This window comes from Callorhinus ursinus, unplaced genomic scaffold (genome assembly GCF_003265705.2).
Source record: "Callorhinus ursinus isolate GAN/ISIS: 27379988/994484 unplaced genomic scaffold, GSC_fseal_2.0 scaffold7, whole genome shotgun sequence".
NCBI classification, from domain to species: Eukaryota; Metazoa; Chordata; class Mammalia; order Carnivora; family Otariidae; genus Callorhinus; species Callorhinus ursinus.
Genome location: NW_027397069.1, coordinates 67,312,875 through 67,337,693, shown reverse-complemented (window position 1 = coordinate 67,337,693; position 24,819 = coordinate 67,312,875). Strand labels below are relative to the sequence as shown.

General features: G+C 44.3%; 1 protein-coding gene and 1 pseudogene across 2 annotated transcripts in view; one reads left to right on the top strand and one right to left on the bottom strand.

The window, feature by feature from the left end:
• Positions 1-5,328, bottom strand: part of SLC7A1 (solute carrier family 7 member 1) — a 78,730-nt gene extending 73,402 nt beyond the window's left edge. For both annotated transcript variants that reach the window (XM_073894725.1, XM_025875114.2), the window contains exon 1: positions 5,078-5,328. The gene's annotated coding sequence lies outside the window, so the exon portion shown is untranslated. The remainder of the gene's footprint in view (positions 1-5,077) is intronic.
• An 8,015-nt stretch (positions 5,329-13,343) lies between these two features.
• On the top strand, positions 13,344-13,946 carry LOC112826386 (transmembrane protein 126A pseudogene; annotated as a pseudogene).
• The last annotated feature ends 10,873 nt before the right edge of the window (positions 13,947-24,819 follow it).

Here is a 24,819-nt window from a genome sequence, read left to right as displayed (position 1 = left end):
ACACACACACACACACACACACACACACACACACACACACACACACACTTTCTCAGTCTTAGACACGCGCACACAGACACACACTGGCAAGCACTAAGAATGGGGCCGTAAGCACAGCTTTCCAGAGGAGTAGCTAAACCCAAAGTGTACGGATCTGAGATCTAAAGGAACCTGACACACCCAGGGAGTTCCCTGGTCCCCGAAGAGTTTATGGCTTCAAGGTCACCAAGGCAGTCAGACCCAGCACAGCCCCAGAGACTGTGGTTCCTCCCCCCGACGTCTCCCTTCCTCGTTGTGGCAAAAAGTCCCCAGAATACCCTCCATGACCTTAACTGTAAAAGGTCAGTGCTAAAGACAGCCCTCTGGGTCTAAAGGGTACAGGAGCTAGGGTCACATCCACAGATCCCGGACCTGGGTCAGCAGATGCCTCAGAGGCTCACTGTCCCAACACCTTGGCACTACACCTACCCCCTGCAATCTGGACACAATTCCAAGGGAAAGGGACTCTATTTGAACCCTTTGGCAAAATGGGATAGCAAAACAAACTTGTTATAAGAATTATTTTTCTCTACACCTAAACCAAAGAACTGAGTTTTCTTTCCAGTGTAATAGTTAACATTTATTTTAAGCACTCGATATGTGCCAGAAGCTGTGTCAAGTACATGACATAGATTACCTCATTTAAATCCTCTCAATCCTACAAGGTAGGCAGGAGAAGCCGATTATTAAGCAAACAATATGGAAAAGAATTTAAATGTGAGAAATACATTTAAATGTGTGAAATGTGAGAAATTCCTAAGTCCCTTAGGAAAGGGACTTATCCCATCAGTAGACCCCACTCAGGGACCCAGCCCTTTCTGCATGAGGGGCCCATGGCATCTCCTGTGACCCCCCAGTGCATGATCCATGCAGAACTCAGGCTGACCACGCAGGGCAGAGGCCACTCCCTTGGAGCCCAGAGTCAGTACTGCAAGTTGGTGGCAACAATACAGAACTCGCTCTGCCTAGAGCATACGGAGGGTAGGACCCATTCCTAAACAAATGGGAAAGGATGTGCTTGTTCTCACAGTCAAGAACGTTATCTGAACAAACATTCTGGAGAAAGCACTAGAGCAGAAATACAGGATGTTAAAGAAACAAAACTGTCCATGCCCTCTGTGCCTCCAGAAAAGGGAAGAACAAGCTGATGATCCACTTGGGAGAAAGGGAGAGATGATAGAGAAATATGCACAGCCCAGGTAAGCTGTGGGACATTCTTTCTTCCACCTTCAGATAAGTCCACCTGGCAGCAGCTTTTAAAGCTTCCCTGAGCTTTATTTCTGGTTGTCATAATCAGACTAGTAGACCGATAACAGAAAGACCTTAATTCATGAAAGAAATCTAAATGTATTGATTCGGTACCTTTACTCATCCAAAGAATACTGTGGAATTCATAGTTTGTGAGCTTTGTTACTGTGAGGCTGAGAGGGAAGGCTTCCCCAGTCTATGGATGGAGCAAGTCTACGGGGTTGAGAAAGTCTGAACGCCTCTCTGGTGGCTGCCCACAGAGTAGCCAAGCCAGGACACCAGAAGCCTACAGTGGCGCAGCTGCCAGCACTCGTACTATTTGTCCTCATCTCCTCAAAGCAGCCTCCTTCATCTCAGGCTGCACTGAAGCTGTAAAGGCCCCTAACCACACACAGCTCTAACTCGTTTATGCTGTTTAGTTCACCAAATGTACCATCTGGCAGTCCGCACTGTTACTGACCATCAACAGAGGGAAAAAGCCAAAGGAAAGACACTGGGTGTGGCAGGATGGGTCAACCCTATGCCAGAATCTATTCCAATGTCCAGAAATGTCTTTCCTACAGCTGGTGCTCCTGGAAGGAATAATCCTGACCAAGGGCTAAGGTCACCAGCCTTACTCACAGCTCCGCCAATGCCACAGATCTGAAGGAATGCCTTCAGAGTGGAATGAACATAATTAGCAGCCCACCAAACTGTTTTACCAATTTGTTGCCCATTCTTCTGACTCACAGGTGGCAAATGCACTAAACCTCCCATGACAAATTTGGATGCAGTTTGAACAAGTGCAGGGGTGGTTCTTTTCAAAGCTGCTTTGAGTTGGGGGAAGTGGATTATGGAGAAAGAGGAGAGAGATGCCCCTCAAGTTTACTACAAGGCTGTGAATCTGCCATGAGAGATGGTACTCCTCTATTCTGTGGCTGGAAGAGGCCTAAATCCTTGTGGTGGTTAGAACCTTGGCCTAGGATCCAATGCCAGTACCTTAAGGCACAAGAAGCCCCTGGAAGGCAGGTACCTGAAGGCCCAAGAATGAAAAAGGAGGTACAACCCCAGGCGGCAGTGGGTCCCCACCCTGGCCATGGGACAAGCCCACAGCCAAAGTGCCTACTGGAAGGTGGCAGGGGAGCACAGGGAGTCTGCAAGCACCAAGAGATCCCCAAGTTAGGTTTGAGCAAGCAAGAGAGCTAGGAAGCCACCATCCTGGGGCAGGTGGCTACAATGCAATCATGTACCTGAGAAGGGCCCCTGAGAGGACAGATCTAGTTCAGCCCTGACCCTGGAGGATGGAAATGTCTAAAAAAAAGTCATTTGTGACTTTTAAAAGAGTTCTTCCCAACATGCTCATTCCTCCACCTTCCCATCTCTTTAACACAATATGGCAGCTCTACTCCTTGGAATCGTATTGGACCTCTTTCACACCTCACATGGAATCCCCTGGCCAAGCCTGTTGAGTCTCCCTTTAAAATCTACAGATGGAACAATTAGTTGCCTACGGGTGGAGCAGAACTCAACCACCTCACATCTCTACCATTTCCACCCCAGCCCAAGCTGCCATCACCTCTCATGGAAACGACATATGGCCACACTCTCTTGTGCACAAATAACCTGGACTTGGATTTCATTCCAGACTTAAGTTACAAGTCTGAACTGGTTTCCCTGCTTCCATGTCTGCCCACTTCCCCCGCCTCTATCTCTTCTTCATGCGGCATTTAAAGTAATCCTCTGATGGTTCCCCACCTCATCCAAAGTAAAAGCAAAGTCCTCATGGTTCATGGGATCTGCCATCGACTAGAACAGGGCAGTGGTAGAGACAGGTCCCAGGCCTGAAGCGACCCATCATATAGAAAAACACTAGGGTCCCATCCACAGGTCCTGCTTGGAATGAGGACCAAGAACCAGGTGGAATGATAAACAGCTACAAGATGTGTCTGGGTTACAGGAAAATGTTTCTCTCCATTACTTATTCCTATTTCAAATTCCTCCCTAGGATTAATAAACCAATACCTCCAAATACATAGTTAATAATGAAAAGGGATTAACCCAATCAGACATAATGCTGGGCCCTCCAACATAATTACATATTTTTACTGATCTTTGTAGAAAAAAAACTCCAGACTAGAACAATCAATAAACATGTACTTATACCAAATGTAATTAACATGCGTCTTAGAATTCAAGCTCCCCAAGGTTGGCAATGTTGTCTTCCAAGCCTTTTCCTCTAAAGCAAATAATTATATGCATAAGAGCACTCATGTGGCTCAAATCCAGATTCAAACAACTGACCTCTATTTTTTCTCCTGTTTAGTCAGAACTCCGTTGACACTCTTTAATCTATAATGATTAACATGATGGTAATATGCTAAACCTTTGAAAACCGTTTTCATCCATTGTTGACTTTGCCCCCTAACTTCTATTTTGATTGTGTGACTTAAATAAGACCTTTTGTTTTAATGACAGAAGGGTGTGTTCATATAAAAATAACGATAATTTCCACCGAGACCAACTAAAAATATCAGGGGAATAAATGTATCATGGTTTCCTATTATCTGAATCAAACATAAAGGGCAAGAAATGTTACTATTAACTCCCAAAGAAATTACAATTCAAATGAAAGACAATTAGAAAATTCAGCCACACGCCAACATACATAGTTCTGCTGGTCAAATTTTAAAGAGCACATTTTTAGGGAAATATACCAGGGACTAAAATCCCAACCCTCTCCTCCTGTAACTAAATCTGGAATAGAACACAACTCTAGGTTTCTTTCTAGGAGAGCCCCACCGCGTGTACTGGGAGGCGCAGTTTTCTTCCTGAAGGCACATGTTTCTACTACCCTAATCTTACAAGTCAAACACCACTGGTATCTGGTTCCCACACCCACTGAAAAGGGGAAGGAGCTAAAACAGCACTCTGAATGTAGCACTACTCAGCACAACGGCTGCTCCGTGTACACACAGGTTTAGAACGCCTGCCTGACCTGCCCGGTCTGGGAAGTTTTCTACTTCGCAGAAAGGACACACTGGGGAAAGGTGGTCTTTATTAAGCCGGAAGAACTTCCTCTCGCTCCAAACCATCTGGAAGGCTTGAAGAACTCAGCCTTCCCGGATCAATTCGGGTCACAAGGAAGCCCACCTAGGGGGGAACTTCCCCGAAATCACCCTAGAAACTCAGACAAGAGGTGTAGGCGTTCCGGGGCGCGACAGGAGCTCTGGGGAAGAGACGTGGGCGCCGCCAGGAGGTTGTGGCTGTCCCCAGGAGGGCCACCTGCCGCGGGACCACCCTCGCGGCCGCAGGGCGGGCTCCCACCACTGCGACGACACATCGCGGACCTCGTGGCGGGGCGGGGTGCTCTGCTCCGCGCCATGTAAGGGCAGGCCTCCGGATGCCTTCCGGCCCGGCCCGCGCGCCCGCTGCCGCTCCCGCCCCCTGCCCACCCCGACCACCCCGAGGGTCCCGGCTCGGGGTCGCTGGCGGGCGAGCGCGCGGCCGGCATCACAGCGGCGCCAGGTCGTCCACGCTTACTCACTCGGTGTTGCATCATGCGCCACGCCGCGTCTTCAGGGAGCCAAAATGGACTCCGGTGGAGGAGACAGCCGCATGGGCACCGGCCCCGCGCGCACAACCCCGCGCCCGCCCTGCCCGCGCCCACCCCGGAGGATGCCAGCGCCCCCGGCGCCGGACCCTCGCCGCTCCCCGCGCCGCCCTCCCGCGGCCCCACGCGCCTCCGGGGGCCCCTCCAAGGTGACCCGGACCGGGGCAGCTGTCCCGGCGCCCGCGGGGGCCGGGCACTCACCGAAGCGGCTGACGGGCGGCCGGTGGCAGGATGCGGGCTAATCCGCCGAGGGGCTCAGGCACGCGCTACTGGAAGGACGGCCGCTCGGACGGAGGCGCGGCGCGCAGGGGGCGGGAGCAGGAGCTGCGGTTAGCGGATGCCGGCTGGCCTCGCGCCCCGCCCGGCAGTTGACCTGCGGCTCACACCTGCCGGCGCCGACTGAATGGAGCGTAGAGGGCGGGCGGACTCCGGCGCCGGGTTTCATCAGCCGCGCGCCCGGCCCCCGCCCCCGTCCCTCGCGCCCGCCCCTTGGCCCTGGCAGCCCCGGCCTGCTCGCGCGCGTCACCGTCGGGCACCAATAGGAGCGCGGCGCGGCGGCGGCGGCAGGGACCGAGGAGGTGGGCGGGGCGTCTTCGCGCCCAGAACCCAGACCTGGGGTTCCCCCGGCGGGAGGGCGGGTGGCTGCTCCCGGCGCCTTCGCTGCCGCCCCGCCCGCTTGTTGCCATTTTTCCGCCAATCGGAGCCGGCGGCGCGACTGCATCCTCCGGTCTTCTGACAGCCGGGACCGCGCGGGCCAGGGCTAGTGCCACAGGCTGGGCAGCGCTACCCAGAGCGGCGGGCCCCAGCGAGCTGACACCCAACTCGCCACCAGTGTTCCTTTTCCAGAGATAAAACATCTGGGAGGTACTTCAAGGGTTGTTTGTTTGTTTGTTTTAAGTAAATCTCCATTTCTTTGTCATTGGATTATTATTGCTATTCCTTTGTTTTTAATAAATAACTTATTCTTGCCCCTCCCTTGTCTGGAAGGGCCCTGAAGCCTGAATCGGCCTGTGTCACAAGCACACCTGACCGGCTGGCTAGTCAAAGCGGCTTACATCCAGAGTTACTTTCCCCTAGATGGCAAAAACTTTAGAACCAAATCCCAAAGTGCTCACCTCACAAGCTCCCTCTTTATTGTCTCTCTTTGCTGCAAAAACCCACACAAGAACCACAACCTACAGAGATGCAGTAATCTGTGCCACGGGAGACGTGAGCGGGTCATAGATTAATCCTGCCAGACTCCTTATAACTTTGTTAAAAACAAACAACAACAAAACAAAACAAAAGCACAGAAAAATAATAGTGCAGTGTTCGTGGCCTCTGAATCCTCTCCACACCTTCCAACGCCCCCCCCCCCCCGACACACACACAATGTCCTTGGTCAGTAATGGGGGCTCACGGTCAGCCACTGGATATGAAACCGTCTTGGAACCACACTAGCAGTTTATAAAATACATAACTGCATGGTGTTAGTTTCAGAAAGGTTTTAGGGAACACACAGAAATGAGTTAATATTGATAAAGCACTTTGAACACTGTCAAAATGAACAGTTTGGTGTCATAATAAGCAGCTAGGTATGTGCTATTTTAAAACAAATTTCGGTTTCAATTGTGCAGTGATGAAATGATGCCCTTGAGTTGCATTATGAAGGTCTCCTGTGCTGGAGCTTTTCCTGAATCCCACACAGCCCCCTTCACTTGCTGACAAAGCCATCAAAAGGATGTCCCCCTTCCCACAGAAGGAAGCCTGCTGTGATTCAAGGACCTCCTCTTTGCCTTTGTACCAGATCTGGATTAGAATCTGGGAATTCTACCATTTCATTTGCTGTGTGATCTTCTGCAGAGCTATTTCATCTCTGTTTGGGAGTGTATAAACCTTATATTCTTTTTTTAAAAAACCTTATATTCTTATCAGAAGTCTATCCCTTAATGTTTGAAATATGATTGTGGGATTTTTTTTTTTAAAGACTCTTGGCAGTAAAATAGAATTTAGTGGGTTGTAGAAATGCACTGTTTGGGCAACACAGAGAGGGGACATAGAGTTAATGTGTAAATTCCGAGAGCAAGTGCTCCAGGCCCTGATGGGTGTATGGGGAGAACTTAACCAAGGGGATATTTAGCACTGTGCTCAGTTTAACAATCCAACCCAGCAGGTTTTGTCTTCAGGAAGACATCAGGAGAACCTCAGGGATAAGGTGCATAAGCAAGCAACTTCCTGGCAAAAAGGATTCAGTGTGAGCAGGGAAAAAAATGATTATGCTCAAAGTCTCAGCAGGAATTCTTAATCTCAGGAAACAAACTGAGGGTTGCTGGAGTGGTGGGAGGGATGGGGTGGCTGGGTGATAGACACTGGGGAGGGAATGTGCTATGGTGAGCGCCGTGAACTGTGCAAGACTGTTGAATCACAGATCTGTACCTCTGAAACAAATAATACAATATATGTTAAAAAAAAAAAAAAGAAGATAGCAGGAGGGGAAGAATGAAGGGGGGAATTCGGAGGAGGAGACGAACCATGAGAGACGATGGACTCTGAGAAACAAACTGAGGGTTCTAGAGGGGAGGGGTGGTAGGGGAGATGGGTTAGCCTGGTGATGGGTATTAAAGAGGGTATTCTGCATGGAGCACTGGGTGTTGTACACAAACAATGAATCATGGAACACTACATCAAAAACTAATGATGTAATGTATGGTGATTAACATAACAATAAAAAATTTAAAACATAAAAGTTAGGGGAAAAGCTTTAAAAAAACTGGTTGAATGTTTTAAGTAAAGCTAAATTTCAGGCAGATTAGGATTTATTTGCGTGGCAGGTCCAGAGGGACTGTGAGTGACAGGCAACCTTGATTAGAATCAAGGAGCAAATGAGCCATGATTTCAAAGACCAGTTAAGGAAAGGAGTTGCTAGCATTTAGGCTCTGGAAAGCACCTTCTAAGGTTAAACTTGACAGACCAAGTCCCAGCCTAGCACCATCAGGCAGCATGGGGGTTACAAACAGGCAAAGAATCAGAGTCAGACAGATGTGGTTTTCAACTCTACCTCACTGCTGGCCTAGGTAAATTGCGTCTTCTCCTCTCTTGGCCTCAGTTTCCTCATCTGCAAAATAGGGAGTTAACTACCTGCTAGATAGGCATAACTTCATGGTGACAATGAAAAATATGTAGTCAGTAAAGCTGAAGAAAAAAAGAAAAATATGTGTAAAGGTGGAACAGAAAAAGAGACCCCAGAAATAGATCCACAAAAGAGCCAACTGATCATTGACAAAGGAGCAAAAGCAATTCAACGGAGAAAGGATAGTCTCTTCAACCAATGGTGCTGGAACAACTCGACATCCACATGCAAAAAAAAAAAAAAAAATCACAAAAGTTAACTCAAAATAAATCATAGACCTAAGTGTAAAATGTAAAATGAAAAAATGCTACAAGATAATAGAGTAGAAAACCGAAGTGACCTTTAGGTTTAGTGATGACTTTTTCAATACAACACCAAAAGCACAATCCACAAAAGAAAAAATTGATTAAGTTGGACTTCATTAACATTAAAACCCTCTGCTCTATAAAAGACACTGTTAAGAGAATGAAGAGACAAGTCATGGATTGGGAGAAAATCTTTGCAAAACACATACCTGATAAAATACTGGTACCCCAAATATACAAAGAACTCTTAAAACCCAACAATGAGAAAACAACCCAATTTTTTAAATGGGCAAAAGACTTGAACAGACACCTCATCAAAGAAGATATACAGATGGCAAATAAGCATATGAAAAGATATTCAACATCATATGTTGTTAGAGAACTGTCAATTAAAATAATGAAATACCACTGCATACCCACTGAATAGCTAAAACCCCAAACACCTAGACCACCAAATGCTGGCAAGGATATGAAACAACTGGAACTCTCATTCATTGGTGGTGGGAATGCAAAATGGTACAGCTACATTGGAAAACACTTCAGCAATTTCTCACAAAACAAAACATAGTCCTACCATATAGACCAGCAACTGCATTCCTTGATATTTACCCAAATGAGTTCTGTCCACACAAAAATTTATATACGAATGTTTACAGCAGCTTTATTCATAATTGCCAAAACTTGGAAGCAACCAAGATGTCCTTCAATAAGTGACTGAACAAATAAGCCGCAGTACATCCAGTCAACCATTGCTTGAGGGGTGGGAGGGATGAATAGATGGAGCACAGGGTATTTTTAGGGCAGTGAAACTACTTCAGATGATACTGTAATGGTGGATACGTGTCCTTATACATTTGTCCAAACCCATAGAGTAGATGACACAAAGAGTCAACCTTAACATAAACTATAGAAGTGGGCGCCTGGGTGGCTCAGTGGGTTAAGCATCTGCCCAGGTTAAGTGGGTTAAGCATCAGCTCAGGTCGTGATCCTGGGGTCCTGGGATCAATCCCACATCGGGCTCCCTGCTCTGCCTGGAGCCTGCTTCTCCCTCTGCCTCTCTCTCTCTCATATGAATAAATAAATAAAATCTTTTAGAAAAACTATAGAATTTAGGTAATAATAAGATTCAATATTGGCTCATCAACTGTCACAAATGTACTACACTAATTTAAGAAGTCAATAATATGGGAAGCTGAGTGGGGGAAAGGGAGCATATGGAAACTTTCCGTATGTACCCCTCAATATTTTTGTAAACCTGAAACTCTAGTATATGTAGTATTTATATCTAAATATTATAGTGTATATATAAAATACATTTATATAACACTACATATTATATATAAAACTATATATTATATATATAATTAGACTACCCAGTGGACCCTTGAACAAAATAGGGGCTAGGCCACCAAATTCCCTCCTCCCCATACCCCACCCCACCCCCAGGCAGTTAAAAATCTGTATAACTTTTGACTCCCCAAAAACTTAACTACTAATAGCCTACAATTGACTGGAAGTCTTACAGATTACATAAACAGTCAATTAACATATATTTTGTATGTTATATGTATTATATACTACATTCCTATAATACAGCTAGAAAAAAATTGTTATTAAAAAAATCATAAAGAAGTGAACATACATTTACAGTGCCATACTGTAAAAAATATGTGGACCTATACTATTCAAACCTGTGTTGTTGAAGGTTCAACTGTATATTATCTACATTTATATATAATATAATGAAGTATATTTATATACACATATATATGTAAAGCACCTGGTATAGGTCTACATATAGAAAGTATTCACTTAATAATAGTTATTACTAAGCAGATCAAGGAAACAGAGCTCCTTCATTTTCTAATGCTTCAAGACTGTATCCTGGACTGGTTAAGCATGTAGGCTCTGGAGTCAGAGAACATGGCTTCAGATCCTGGCTTTGCAACTGCTAAGCTACATATAGTTAGGCAAATTACTTCATTTGCTCCAAGTTTCGCTCTCCTCATTTCTAAAACAAGGATTATGGTGCTGGTGATGAATGAATGGCGATATTCATGGAAAGCATTTAGTACCCTAGCTGGTACCATAATGAATGCCCAGAGAACGTTACTATTAACTTCAGTGGCTAGACTGATTTGTGGGGTCATGCGAAACGCTGAATTGGAGCATTTCATTTTCCATAATAAAGGAGTGTTCTTACAACCAGAAACTTTGCAGGAGAAGGCTGTCAGTTGTTGGCCCTGTAAGGACTGAGTGGTTAAACCATCACTCTCCCGGCTCCCTGGGGGTCCAGGTGGGGAGGGAAAGAACATCACTGCATTCTTCAGAAGACCTCTAATGTTACCTGACCAGCTTCTTTTTGTTCTTCTGGAACCAGCACTATCCCCTTTTCTGGGAGATTCTGCTCTTGTCCTCCCAACCTCCCCCACTCTTGCATCTTCAGTAGGGATGACCAGCTCACAGAACCCCATCACTTGTCAGCATAGAAATGTTGTTGGGGGTGGGAGGCCCCTGATCCAAGCCAATTATTTCCTGGCTACAGCGAGGACCCACAGCATGTGGGTAGATGACATGAACTGAGGTCACCTTAGAAGCCATCCCAAGTCCTTTGGGAATTAGAAGAAAGAGAAGTCTCTTTCCTCCCTGACAGCAGACCTGGACAGGTGTCAGCCAGGTACCAGCAGCAGGCACAGTTGCAGCGGTGTGGAATTAGCCAGCCTGAGAGAAGTGGACACAGGAAAGTCTAAGGGGAGGGATGAAGTGAGTGCTAATAGTGCCCAAGTCCCCATTCCAGTGCTCACTGAGGCTGCCCATCTGGAGAAGAGCCAGAGAGATGTTCCTTTTTGCCAAAGCCATTTGTGTTGGGCGTCTGTCACTTACATCCAAAAGAGTCCTGATTAATACAGCTTTTCTATCCTAGGGACAGTCTCCCCTGGGCCAGATGGGAAGAATTATAAACACCTTGACAAAACATTGCCCCTCTGGAAGAGACAGTGACATGCCTGGCGTCCATTAGCATTGAAAAGTACAGCCCTTGGGCTTAGAGGATTTGACGATTGGTTAGCTGTTAGAGAATGAAATCAGATCTCTGCCAGATTTTCAGGAGACCTTTGAAGCCAGCTGTATGCATGACTGTGTTACAGTAGAAAGTGCTTTTCCTTCACCACAAAGACGGTGTGCCTACCCTCGAGCAGAAGGGTCTTTCTTACAATGTACATCCTTGTTAGAATATACAGCTGTAAGAAAATGTGAGAGATGCCCACAAAGATTTATGTCCATGTATATTTATCACAAGGTTATTTATAATAACAAAAGAAGAAAGCTCATAAATGTCCAAATATAAAGAGTTGGCTAAATACATTCAGATCCATCCATAAAATGGAATAGAATATTAAGCTGCCATTAAGTATGTTTTCAAACAATATTTAATGTTGTGGGAAGTACTCAGATTGTAAGAATGAGATACAGTATTTTTGTCTGCATAATTTTATGTATACACACATATACACTTACATTAACATATATAAGCATATATTCTATACAGACATATTACATATAATCAAGCTGGAAACATAAAAATGTTGTCCCTAGAAGGAGTTTTAGTTGTTTTGTATACTTACTTACCTCAATATTCTGCATTGAAAATTTACAACAAACTCAATAGATGTTATTAAAAATCAGGATTGTAGCCAAAACAAGATGAAATTCTACCTCCAGCCCCATCATCCCCCCCAAAATCTATATAGTCAAATAACACCCATGCCTTCATCCTCAACTCTCACTAGCCTTTGTGGTTTGTCAAGAAACCAGCTCAGGCCTGCCATTCAACTATTGACAAGCTTTTCAGGCATTTAGTGCCAGGTAACCAGGGACACAGAGCATGAGCTCTCAAAAGTTGAGGGTGCCCTATCTTCTCCATACATATTCAAAATAAAAATATTAAAATAATGGAGTCAGTTAAGGGGCCGATTCCTGATTTTGGCTCAGGTCGTGATCTTAGGGTTGTAAGACTGACCTCCACATCGGGCTCTGCTCTCAGTGTGCAAAGTCTGCTTAGGATTCTCTCCCTCTTCCCCTCCCCCTCCCCTTTGTCCACCACCCTCCCCACCCCCCCCCACCCCTCCTGGCTCACACACCTACTCTCTTTCTAAAATATATACATACATATATATATATATATATACATACATATATATATATATAAATAAGTATGAAGAAGTCTAACCATATCTGTTTTTTTCCCTGCTGCCCTGATTCCCTTCAATGTTTTTCTTTCTTTAACATTACATTTTTTTCAAATTAAAACCTTTTGGAGCCCCTGTTTAACTAGAGCCCTGGGCTTGGGCTTACTTTGCCAGGCCAGCCCTCCAGTACTGACGGGAAGTAAGCTCTAACCTGAGCCCTGAGCCCTGGCAGGAGTCACCACTGAGAGAGGAATCTTCCTCATTCACCTTCCCAGTTTAAATTTGCTTCAGATGTGAAGGCCAATGGTCCGTACTTCCTACTGGGTTTCCATAGTGTTTGGAAGTATTTTGTGCCCCATGAAAAAAGTTTTTAACTTAATTCCCATACTTTTGCTGTGTCCTTTAACATACAAAATCCACTGACATATAAATTTAGGAAACACATGAGAACATTCTAGATTATATACGGTGTTAGGGACTGAATTGTGTCCCCCTAAAATTCTAATGTTGAAGCCCTAATCCCCAGAACTCAGAATGTGACTGTATTTGGAGGTAGGGCCTTAAAAGAAGTGATTAAATTAAATGAAGCCCTAATCCAACATGACTGGCATCTTTATAAGAAAAGAAGGTTAGGGCATATAGAGAGATACCAGGGATGTGTGAGCCCAGAGGAGGGGCCATGTGAGGACACGATAAGAGGACAGCCATCGACAAGCTTCAAAAGAAGCTAAGCTTGCACCTCAGTCATGTGTCAGCCCAAGATGGCTGCCCTCAGGCCAGTTGAGCAAAGGTTGGACTGAGCCCCAGCGTGGCCGAGGAAGACTGCTGGAGGCGCCAACGGCTATGAGGAGAGCATAAGGCTCTAGATGGAAAATCATGAACCAGATGATACTGTCATGGAAAACTTAATTTTCAATATCATAACCAAAAAAATTAACCAACTCCCAGAAGCAGAAAGAATCTACTTGAGCATGGATCGATATGTATTGGACTTAATGCTGCTTTCTGTGGTCTCACAGCAAATAGTCTCTTTCGACTCATCTTCAATGGGACACAGGCTCATATGGCTTGTCACAGCTGCTGGCTTACCAATGGCAGTGATCTCAGTTTTGACAGGGCGTGTATCCTACAAAGGTTTGGTAAGTTGACCTTTGAATACAGTTGATTTGAATTGTGAAATCTGTACCATAACATGGGGTGGATTGGTTGGTCTTGTTTTTGGGAGTCTGTACCCTGTTTTCTCGTCTCTACCTGTGAATGGTGGCTTCGCAGCCAGGTATGAGTCAGCCCTGCGATCAGAGAAAGGAAACATCTTAACCTACTGGATTAGAATTTCTAAGCCTGTCTTTAGAAAGATTTTATTTCCCATTTTTCTCCAGAATGTGTTTGCAGCATACTCCAAATCTAGACAATATAAACTAACTCTAAAGGCTCTTCAGTCACCTGAACTTGGCCTAGAAATTCAGTGACTGTTAAACAAATGTGTACACAAAAATAAAATCTAACATGTGGGGGGGAAACAAAACAAAACAAAACCTAAGGATGTTGGCACCTTGATCTTAGACTCCCAGCCTCCAGAACTGTGAGAAAATAAATCTCTGCTGTTTAAGGACCCCCGTCTCATTACAGGAGCCCTAGCAAATTAATATGTGGTGGAAATCGTATTTTCAAAGAACTGTCAGAGTGCAAATGTCATGACCTAAGCACCAGCAGCGCAAACCTCTGGTTGTGCAGAAGCGGGGAGGCCCCATGCTGGTCACGGGACCAAGTAGAGGCAGAGCCAGGGCCTGGGACTGGCAGTGCAGGGCTCTTCGACACTTAAGACCCATGTCTCCATTTGCTTATCCGTCAATTTGTTGCCATAAAGGTGTTTCACACAGTTACTCTCTCCCACTTGGCTCCTGTGCCCAGTGTGGATGATGGGAAAACCTTCGAGATCTCCTCCTTGTCGACAGCATTTGCAGTCTTCTAGCTGTGCTACCCCCACAGGCAGCCCACTTGCTCTCAGCTGATGTGAGCACTCTGCTATGAGCTTCGGAAAGCTGTTGTTTCCCACTGCGAGCAGAGGGGCAGAGTGGGGAAAACTGGACTTTGGCATCAGATAGGCATGGGCGTGACTCTGGACTCCATTGCTTATCAGCTTGTGACTTTGATCAAGTTATTTAACATCTTACGGTCTCCTTAAGAGAGGGCAGCACTATCTACTCTTGACTGATTGTTGGGAGGATTAAATGAGATAATGTGTGAAAGGGAGGCGGGGGGTGTCAACAAACACTCCCTCCTACTTTGTGTTCTTTCCTCCATCCTCCTACTATTTATTCTTCTCCTCTTCTGACTGGAAGAAGAGGAATCAAAGAAAAAGTCATGGACCCTTATACCTAGACTTCTGAGACTCTTCCACTGTCCTTTCCACCTGTCTCACTCAACCAGGGAAGGTCTGCTTATAGACCTTAGGGTTCTGCATGGCACCTGGAGGCAGCTCACCAGATCATTACCTTTTGTGAGGCTTAGCTAATTTCTGCAGGAATTTGATCTGGCAGAAGCCATCTCTTTCTTTGGATTTCTAGAAAAGCATGCCACTTGAGTGATATACCAGCTTCAGCAAAGCCTAGCACGGTGGTTTTTGCACTCTGGAAATGTTCATTGCTCATGAAGTTTTCTTGCCATATTAAGATTAAAAAAAAATATGAGATCTCAGCTCACCCAAACACCCCAGAAGTTTCTCCCTGGCAGAGCAAAAGTAGAACTTTTATGCAAAGACATTTTGGGCTTCTCAACAGTGTGTCCATATCCCTAGCCATCCCATTCCCGCCTTGAGCTATGCTCACCTCACAGTCTTGGAATTAGGTCTCTGTGCTTGCATCTTACACTGAACATTCCTCCTAAGAGAGTGGGCTAAGGCCACAAGCCCAATGCAGTGGCTGAGAACACCGGTGGTAGATACAGAGTTACTTGTGGGACTTTCAGTGGGTAATTGACCTCTTCAGACCTTTGTTCCCTCATCTAAAAAAATAGGAAAGCTAATAAGCTAATGAACTAATAAGCTGCTCTAAGAGTTGAGAGAAAGCCGGAAAGGCCCCGGAGCAGTGCCTGGCACATAATAATAATGACTCCATGAAGGCTACCCATCATTATTATTACTATCATCAAATTTTTCACCCAATGCATGCTTCACATAAAAGGAAATAGCAGCAGAATACCTTCATTAGTATCTCATCATTTTATTCTCTGACTACTAAGAGGCTTAGTGGAGAAAAAAAGCCACAGGGGCATAGTATTTATGAAGGCCTTTTCAATATGAACCAACAGCACACCCCGAAGTTGACAAGCTGAAAGCAACAAGGCCGTCAGCAGAGGGTTGGTTGTAATGCAGAGCATGGGCAGCTGTTGGGCAGCTGAGGATGTTAGCTAGAGCAGGGTTTCCCACTCTCTCCACTATTGACGTTTGGGGCCAGAGAATTCTTTGTTGCCTTGTGTATTGTACAAAAGTCAGCAGGACCCCTGGCCTCTACCACTAGGTGACAGTTGCACCCTCCCACAACCAAAAATGTTTCCAGGCATTGCCAAATGGCCTCTGGAAGGCAAAATCACCCCCCTTTAAGAGCCATCGGCATAGAGGAGCGTCTGATTGTCTTGTATTGGGTATTGAATTCCGTCTCTTAGGTGAAAAGAGAATACGTGATCACAGCAGGTGGGGCTGAGATTCAGCTGGCTAGCACCATTTCAACTGAACCACTGTTTATAGTCCTGCACCCATTCTGATGGATTGGTGCCTATGCCAAGATAATTCGCGCATCGTGGTGAAACTTAGGTTGAGGTTTCTCTAAAAAGCCAAGGTTAAAGCAGATCTTAGCTGTTCACGTACTGAAGGCAAAGTTCATTCAAAGAGTATCATGGTGGCTAAAAGTCATCAGATGATTGTCATTCTACCACAAAGGCTTCCAACAATGCCTCAGTATGGTCTTTTCACTCACTGTTACCTTCTTCCTCATCTTTCCCAACCACAGTACAGAATGATATTTCAGACTACTTGACCTTAATCATGACCATAAGCTACTTACCTGGTTCTGGACTTGGGCAGAACAGGTGTTAAGAGCTGACTGTGCTCCAAATGTCTCTGTAAATAGAAATATACCACTTCTGATTATGTATCCTTAGGCTCTAGGGCGATGCATGCATACCATGGTTCTCCACAGGATGGTTTCAGACTTTGGGTCCCAGAGTGCTTGCCGTGGAGATGGTGACCTATTATAAAATGAAAGACATCTGGAAATGTTGCCACTGGTTTTGATCTATGTCCAGAAAAGTTCTCCAATATGGGGAAAAGGAGATGGGGGACAACCAGAAAATGGCAATACCAATGAATTCAGGGCCCAGGGAAAAATTAAAGATTAATTAGGTTGGGTTACTCCCTAAGACTAGCCCATCTGCCAAATAGGCATAGGTTGCCATAGGCAACCACGTAGTTGTAGCAATGTTGTTAAAACCATTGGGATAATGGGCCACCCATGGTGAGCCTTCTCAAAAAGACCAATTTAGATAGAGGTATGGTGTTTGGTAAGAACCCTGGGGGCCAAAATTCTGGATATGAGTAGGGAATTCAATGTCGTTTATCATCTGGATCCTTAGTCATTGAATGGGCTTATCAGTCTCTGGAAACAAAGCTCTGAAAGAATGTGAAGGGCAGTGGAGAAGCAGGGATGCTAAGGTCCCCCAACATGCTCACGTCTATCACCAGGCCTGTCTCTCAGAGGTGCTTTGGGGTCTGCCCACATGCAGTTCCCCACCTGGAACGCCCCGCCTCCCAGTTCACTTACCTAACTATCTATTCATTTACTACCTGTGGGGATTTGAGGATGTTACTTAACTTCTCTGTCCTCAATTACCTTTTCTCTGAAATGGACAAAATAATGGCTCCTATTTCAGAAGTTGTGGTGAATATTAATGGGAATGCATACGTAAAGTGCTCAGCACAGTGCCTGGCACACAGCAAGCCGGCAATAAATGTTAGCTATTGCTATAAAAATTGTTATTCATCCTTCCCACGTCAGTTTCCTCCAATAAACCTTTCTTGATGCTCTTAATCTGGTACATATGTTATCTTCAGGGGTTGCCAAAAAGTGTTCCAGAGTACACCTCACAAATTCTTTAGTGCAGCCTCAGGACGGACCCACAAACAGGACCTGCCAGGAATAAAACCTCAAAGTTCTGGGCACAATTATTGATACAGTAGTAAGCATGGACCAAAAAAAGCTTTTTGAATAATTGAGGAGTTTGCTATGGGGACTGGGAGAAAAAGGAGCTCTCTTTTTATGAGATCTCATGTACTAAGGGTGATGTTTTTCTGGAGTTAACGATGGCTATCTCTGCCAGCAAGAAAGCCTGCCTGAGAATGAAGAAGACACAGAAGAAAGCAAAGGTCAGAGAGAGAGAGAGGTAAGGCAGTGAGGATGATGGGGACAGAGAGACTGGATTACACTGTTGGGACCCTGGATCCAGCCAACCCTAAAGACAGAAGTACCCAGGGTTGGGCGCCTGGGTGGCTCAGTTGGTTAAGCAACTGCCTTCTGCTCAGGTCATGATCCTGGAGTCCCGGGATCGAGTCCCGCATCGGGTTCCCTGCTCGGCGGGGAGTCTGCTTCTCCCTCTGAACCTCCCCCCTCTCATGTGCTCTCTCTCTCTCTCAAGTAAATAAATAAAAATCTTAAAAAAAAAAAAAGAAGTACCCAGGGTTGTTAACGCTGTCAGTAAATAGCCTCTTTTTATCTACGCTAGATTGAATTTGGTTTCTCTCACTTGTTATGAAGAGTCTTGATTAGCACGCCATACTTCTCCATTCATTACACGTATTACATTTCATTTAAATTATTTAATTATCTATCTTCCCCCAGCTAGGCTGAAATTCCGTAAAGGCAAGGCCCTATCCTACCCGTCCATGGATGTGTGCTAAGCAGAGTGCCTGCCCAGAGGAGGGCTGCAAACGTTTGTGAAGTGATGAATGATGAATTACCTGAGGGGATTTCCGACAAGAATCATAGATTCTACATGAAGCAATGATGGAAAGGATAAAGCCCCACTGTCTTTTCTGAACTTCTTTCCAGCTGAACACAAATTAGAAATCTTATCCCCCCCTCAAAAAACATCTTCCACTTCTTTATCTCCCCTCCCTCTCATTTCTCAGAGAAACAGAGGCAATGAGAACATTGTAGTCTGTTGGAGACCAGGGGTCCCCGGTGCCATGATATGAGGCTCTATTAAGGAGAAGGGAGATGTAGATGCTTCAGAGGTAATACTCTTGGGTGCACCATATTTAGCAATTATTTCATTAAACCATCAAGTTTTTGAAAATGTCCAAAGATAAACATTGCTGTTCATTTTGTTTTAAAGATTTTATTTATTTGTCAGCGAGATCGGGAGAGAGAGTACGCATGTGAGCACACAAGCAGGGGGGCAGCGGGTGGCAGGCAGAGGGAGAAGCAGGCTGCCTGCTGAGCAAGGAGCCTGATGCGGGACCTGATCCCAGGATCGGGATCCCTGGGAACATGACCTGAGCTGAAGGCAGACGCTTAACTGACTGAGCCACCCAGGCATCCCAGTATTGCCGTTCTTAGTAACAATTTCCCTAGGAGACATTGGGCACAAAACTGAGGAAAGTACAATCTGTCCCTGACTTCTTTCTCTGAGATTCGTGTTTTTGCTATCACAGCCAACCATAGTTTGAAATAGTCAAAACCAGAAACAAACGATCACTTCTCCATGTTAGTCAAGAATCACTCAATTGCAGGACGCCTGGGTGGCTCAGTTGTTAAACGTCTGCCTTCGGCTCAGGTCATGGTCCCAGGGTCCTGGGATCGAGCCCCACATCGGGCTCCCTGCTCGGCGGGAAGCCTGCTTCTCCCTCTCCCACTCCCCCTGCTGTGTTCCCTCTCTCACTGTGTCTCTCTCTGTCAAATAAATAAAATCTTTAAAAAGGGGCACCTGGGTGGCTCAGTCGTTAAGCGTCTGCCTTTGGCTCAGGTCATGATCCCAGGGTCCTGGGATCGAGCCCTGCATCAGGCTCCTGGCTCAGCGGGAAGCCTGCTTGTCCCTCTCCCACTCCCCCTGCTTGTGTTCCCTCTCTTGCCGCTATGTCTCTCTCTGTCAAATAAATAAATAAAAATCTTTTTAAAAAAATCACTCAATTGCAAGTAATCTACATCTGATTTAAACAACTGTAGGGAAATTTGGAAGTTCACTGTTATATAACTGAAAAGTTTAGGATTTGCCAGCTATACATAAGGCTGAAGCCAGGTCCTCAAAATTTGTCTTGCTCTCTCCATTTTACAGTTTTTCTGATGGCTGTATTTTCTGCCAAATCTCTCCAGGGTAGAAACGATGGTCGTTGAAGTGCCGCACAGAATCCATTTCAACCCTACAAAAAAACACTCTAATAGGCTCCGCTTGGGTCATAAGCCCAAGCACATGCACCTTTCACTGATTCCAACAGAGTGGCATTCTCTTGTGGGCTAGCCTGGGTCACACGCATACCTCTGTGGCACATGGCGGCAATGTGGGGAGGAAGTTGAACGGGGGTTCCACCAGTCTCGTGGAAATAGAGGAAGGGGTAGTTCCCAAAGGGAAGGAATGTGAGCAGACTAAAAACAAACTGGCGTCTACTCTCTATTCTCACTCCCCTACTTGCTCAGATGTGTCCAAACCATTTCCAGAGTGCCCAGAAGGATCTATCCCGTGCATTCTCCCATCTGGCCCCAGCAGTCTCTCCAGCCACATCTGACCTGTGCTCCAAGCTTATCCCAGTTGGAGAAAAGATGCCTGATGTCCAGTTGTGCTAGTTCTGAAACACGCTTGCACAAACCACACACACCAGGGCTGCCCTGGGCTCCCACTGTCTGGAGACTAGTTATGTCTTACCCTTTCTTTTAATTAGTCTCCTCTCCCATGAAATCCTGGAAACAAAGCTCAAGGATGCAATGTAAGCAACCTGGCTATCATGAGAACTGTCCTCTTTCTTTCACACTGGCTTTGAAACAAACTTGTGAATGTGAACTTCCTCTCCTTCAGCTGAGTTCCATCCCAGCAGCTTCCTCTGTCTCTCATGCCAATAAGCTTCAGGCAGGCCAACCCCACACTCCTACTAGATCAAACTGGATAACTCAGCATACCATAATGCTGGGATCACTGCTGTACTTTTGGGTTTTCTTTTTTTTTTATTTGTTTATTTTAAAGATTTATTTATTATTTTAGAGAGAGAGAGCCTGTGAGAGTGTGCACACACTCAAGCGGGTAGGGGGAGAGGCAGAGGGAGAGAGAGAATCTCCAACAGACTCCCCCCGCTGAGTGCAGAGCCCTACTCGGGACTCACTTCCATGAACCCTGAGATCATGACCTGGGCCAAAATCAAGAGAGGGACACTCAACCAACTGAGCCACCCAGGTGCCCTGATTTCTGTGTTTTGTTTTGTTTTGTTTTGTTTTTTGTTTGTTTGTTTGTCTTGTTTTAAAGAAGAATTTTTAGGAGACTATTTTATTCTTACTAGATTTCCTATTTAAGTGTCACCAGACAGATTTATTTGTTAGTTGTCCTGAATAGCTTATTACCCCACCGTTAATCATCTATCAGGTTGGCTGAGTGGCATTCTAACTGGTTGTCACAGAACCAAAAGGTACAAATGTCTCTTCTCAGAATTTTCTTTCTTTGGGGGGCAGAGATGCTTTGATTTGTGTATCTCTGTTCCCATGTAATAATCTTAAGTTTTTAAAGCCCTGTACATAAAACACTGATGTTAAAGTCAATATAACTGTTGACTTACTAATTGACTATGGGTAGAATTTTTTCAAGTGAAGGAGAAATACCTTAATTGACACTACAGTGACCTAAGTATATTTGCAGTGGTGCCCGACCTTCTGTCTGTACCAAAACTTTCTTCCCAATCATGGGACATATTGCCAATCAAAGGGAACAATAATACACAAATAGATGTTGGCAGATACCATGGGCAGCATTTCAGTACATTTTTACACTCATTCACCCATAATGAGCAAATGAGCATGCAGACTCATGTTGTGGCCAGGTTCCCATTCTCTCTCTAACCTAACATGAATTCTCTTTGCCTGCCTTCCAACACATGTCATCACTACCCCCTAATCTGCACATCTTTCCTCCGGGTAGACTCCATTCAGTTCCACTCATCTCCAGCATTGATCTCCATCTGCCCATCACAAATAATCACTCAGGAAACAGCAATTCAGGAGCCCTCCCCTCCAACAAGCACACACATTCCCTCACAATGAGCCAACCTTTCCAAACTGACATTAGCATCCTAAGCAACATAAAGAAATGAAACAGATAATTTAGAAACCTTGTTTATCTCTTGCAGTTACAACCCTGTTGTTTTTCTGGTGCTGAAAATTAGGCAGAGACAAAGCATCAAGGTCTAAAGCAAACACTTGTCAGATTAAACCAATGATAATTAAGAGAACCGGAAGACATTAATTCTGACAGTAAATCTGTCCTGTTTTGTTTTGCGGTAGCAGAGAATATAACAATACGGACATCTCCAGTTTTGCACATTCTTTCTTGTGCATTACACATTTGATAACAAGGATGAATGGACCAGTTCTCCTGGCTGGGGAAAGGCAGGTTGCTGATCAACACAAACTGGAATGTGTGTGCCCATTTGCCTTTGCAAAGTCTCCCAAAACCCTAGCACCCATGCTGGGAACTTTTCCTGTGTTTCCCCACTCTAAACACAGCAAAAGAATAGAAATAGTCCTCGCTCTTTGCCAGGTAATTCAACAAATGAGTCTTTTAGGATATTCATAGAAGATAATTGATTATATGTGTATTTCAGCTGGGGCCTCCTGGAGAAATGCTGTAAACAGAATAAGGTGCATCATTTACTCATACCTTCCAAGCACCATTTAGATAAGCACCATTCTATTTAAGTCTTGTGGGATTAAGAAATTCCACAAGGTGAGGATTACAATTTTCTCTCCTGTAGAAGAGGAAACTAAATGTCTAAATTATTTGTCCAAACGGCTTCACAGCCTAACCCCAGCCCCTTCACCACACTATGTGGCCCTAAGATCAACTTGCTGCTGCCTGAAATCATACACTTAGCAGGAAAAGGTATTTGAAGAAATAATGGCCAAAAAATCCAAATTTGATGAAAAATATTTATTTATAGATCCAAGAAGCTCAGCAAACCAGAAGCAGAACAAATACAAAGAAAAAGCACCTTACCTAGTCAAACTGCAGAATTCCAGAGATATTCTTTAAGGGGAGGGCCGGGGGGGGGGCGGGTACATACCACAAATGGGGAAAAAACATGGATTCTCATCAGAACATAATGGGTGACATTTTAGAAAACAAACAAAATGCAAAAAACAGTGAACCCAGAGTTTTGTACTCAGAAAAAAATATCTTAAGGTTGAAATAAAGACCTTTTCAGATAAATGAGAATTGAAAGAATTTGTTGCCAGCAGACTTGCTCTAGTGTTTCTTAACACTAAAGATGTTCTTCGGGCTAAAGGCACATTATAATGGATTGAGACTTGAATCTACAGGAAGTAAAGGAAAGCATCATGTCATAATGCTTTTACCAGGTTAGTGGACACACTTCTGATACTTGGAGGCAGCATTTTGAGTGGGGAATAAATGAGTTTGGGGAAAAAAGCAGAAACTAAAGTATTTTAGAGTAATAAAGCAATGTCCTATGTCATAAGGACAGAGGAATTGTTTTCTCTTGTTTATACTGTTGAAGATTTTTCCCTAGGTGATAATTGTATAATTCTATGACTTTTGCTGTACAAATTTTCTATTTTTATCTAATTATTTTTCCTTATGTTATGTCTCCAGTTGCTTTTGTTTTCAGAAACTTCTCTTGACCAGAGTGAGAATCACTCATACAATATATGATTTTACAGCTGCTTTTATATTCAGTTATGTAACTTAGCCCAAATTTATCTAATGTGTACAATAAAGTGAGAATATAGACCTCCCCCACTACATAGTCTGTTGACCAACACCATTTGTTGAATAATCCACCCCTTTCTCATTGACTTGTGTTAAGTTTTCCATTATACATTAAGCTTATGTTTTATAGGGTCTACTTCTGAGCTATTTAGGTTGATTTATTTTAATTTTTTTTAAAGATTTTGTTTATTTATTTGACAGAGAGAGAGAAAGTGTACAAGCGGAGGCAGGGGCAGGCAGATGGAGAGAGAGAAGCAAACTCCCTGCTGAGCAGGGAGCCCAACGCGGGGCTTGATCCCAGGACCCTGGGATCATGACCTGAGCTGAAGGCACACACTTAACCGACTGAACCACCCAGGCACCCCCAGGCTGCTTTATTATTGGTTATGTATTACACCATTTCTTTTGGACAGCTTTATGATATAGCTCAATATCAAGTAGGGAAATTCTTCCCTCTTCCTATTTCTCTTTCTCAATTTCTTCCCCTTCACATGAATTTATTCTTAGAATTCTTTTACCATATTTCTTTCCTGCCGCACACATAACTCTGGAATGTTGAATGGAATTTCCTTTAAACTACAAATTAATTTGAGAAGAATTTGTACCTTTGCTGTGGTCCATTTTACCACTAGGAATGTAAAATATCTCTCATCTTAATTAAGGTTCAGGGAAGGAAAAAAAGCTGAGCGCCTTCTAAAATTAGCAAATATAATGGGAGACACTCCCTCCTGCATTCAAATGGGACCCAAGAGTGATATTCTGTGTTAGGGTAAAAAATAAAAACCAACATGCAGAAAGAAACAATGGAGAAACCTTGACCTTGCTGTTCATTGAAGGGGTAAAAGTCTCTCTTGAGAATTCATAATCTCAGTTTGTTCCCCACATAAAACTTGGTACAAGTTTATACTACTTATGAATCTAAACAACCTCAAGCCAGAATTAAATGTAAAGTAGTCCCAAATTATCAAGGCCTTCCAAGGGCTGCTAAAAGTAAACACAAATCCTTTCTGGAGGAACCCACATTCAACTGAAAGCTCGAAGAATTCCCACGGATAAATGTATAAAGAAATGAGAAATTCACAATAATAATTTAAAAACTAAATAGAGAAGAAACACACACTATTAGTGAAATGAGTAGTAAAAGAGAGAATAGAAACTGATACACAAAAACCTCAAATAGAGAAATACAACATTCAGAATCGTATTTAGTGTTACTAAATAAAATAAAATAGAAGTTTGAAAAACATGGATACTCTAAAAATGAAAAATATAATCACTGAAACTAAAAACTCAATTGATTGCATCCATTAGGATGACTATTTTTAAGAACAAACAAGCAGCAAATAGCAAGTATTGGCAAAGATAGAG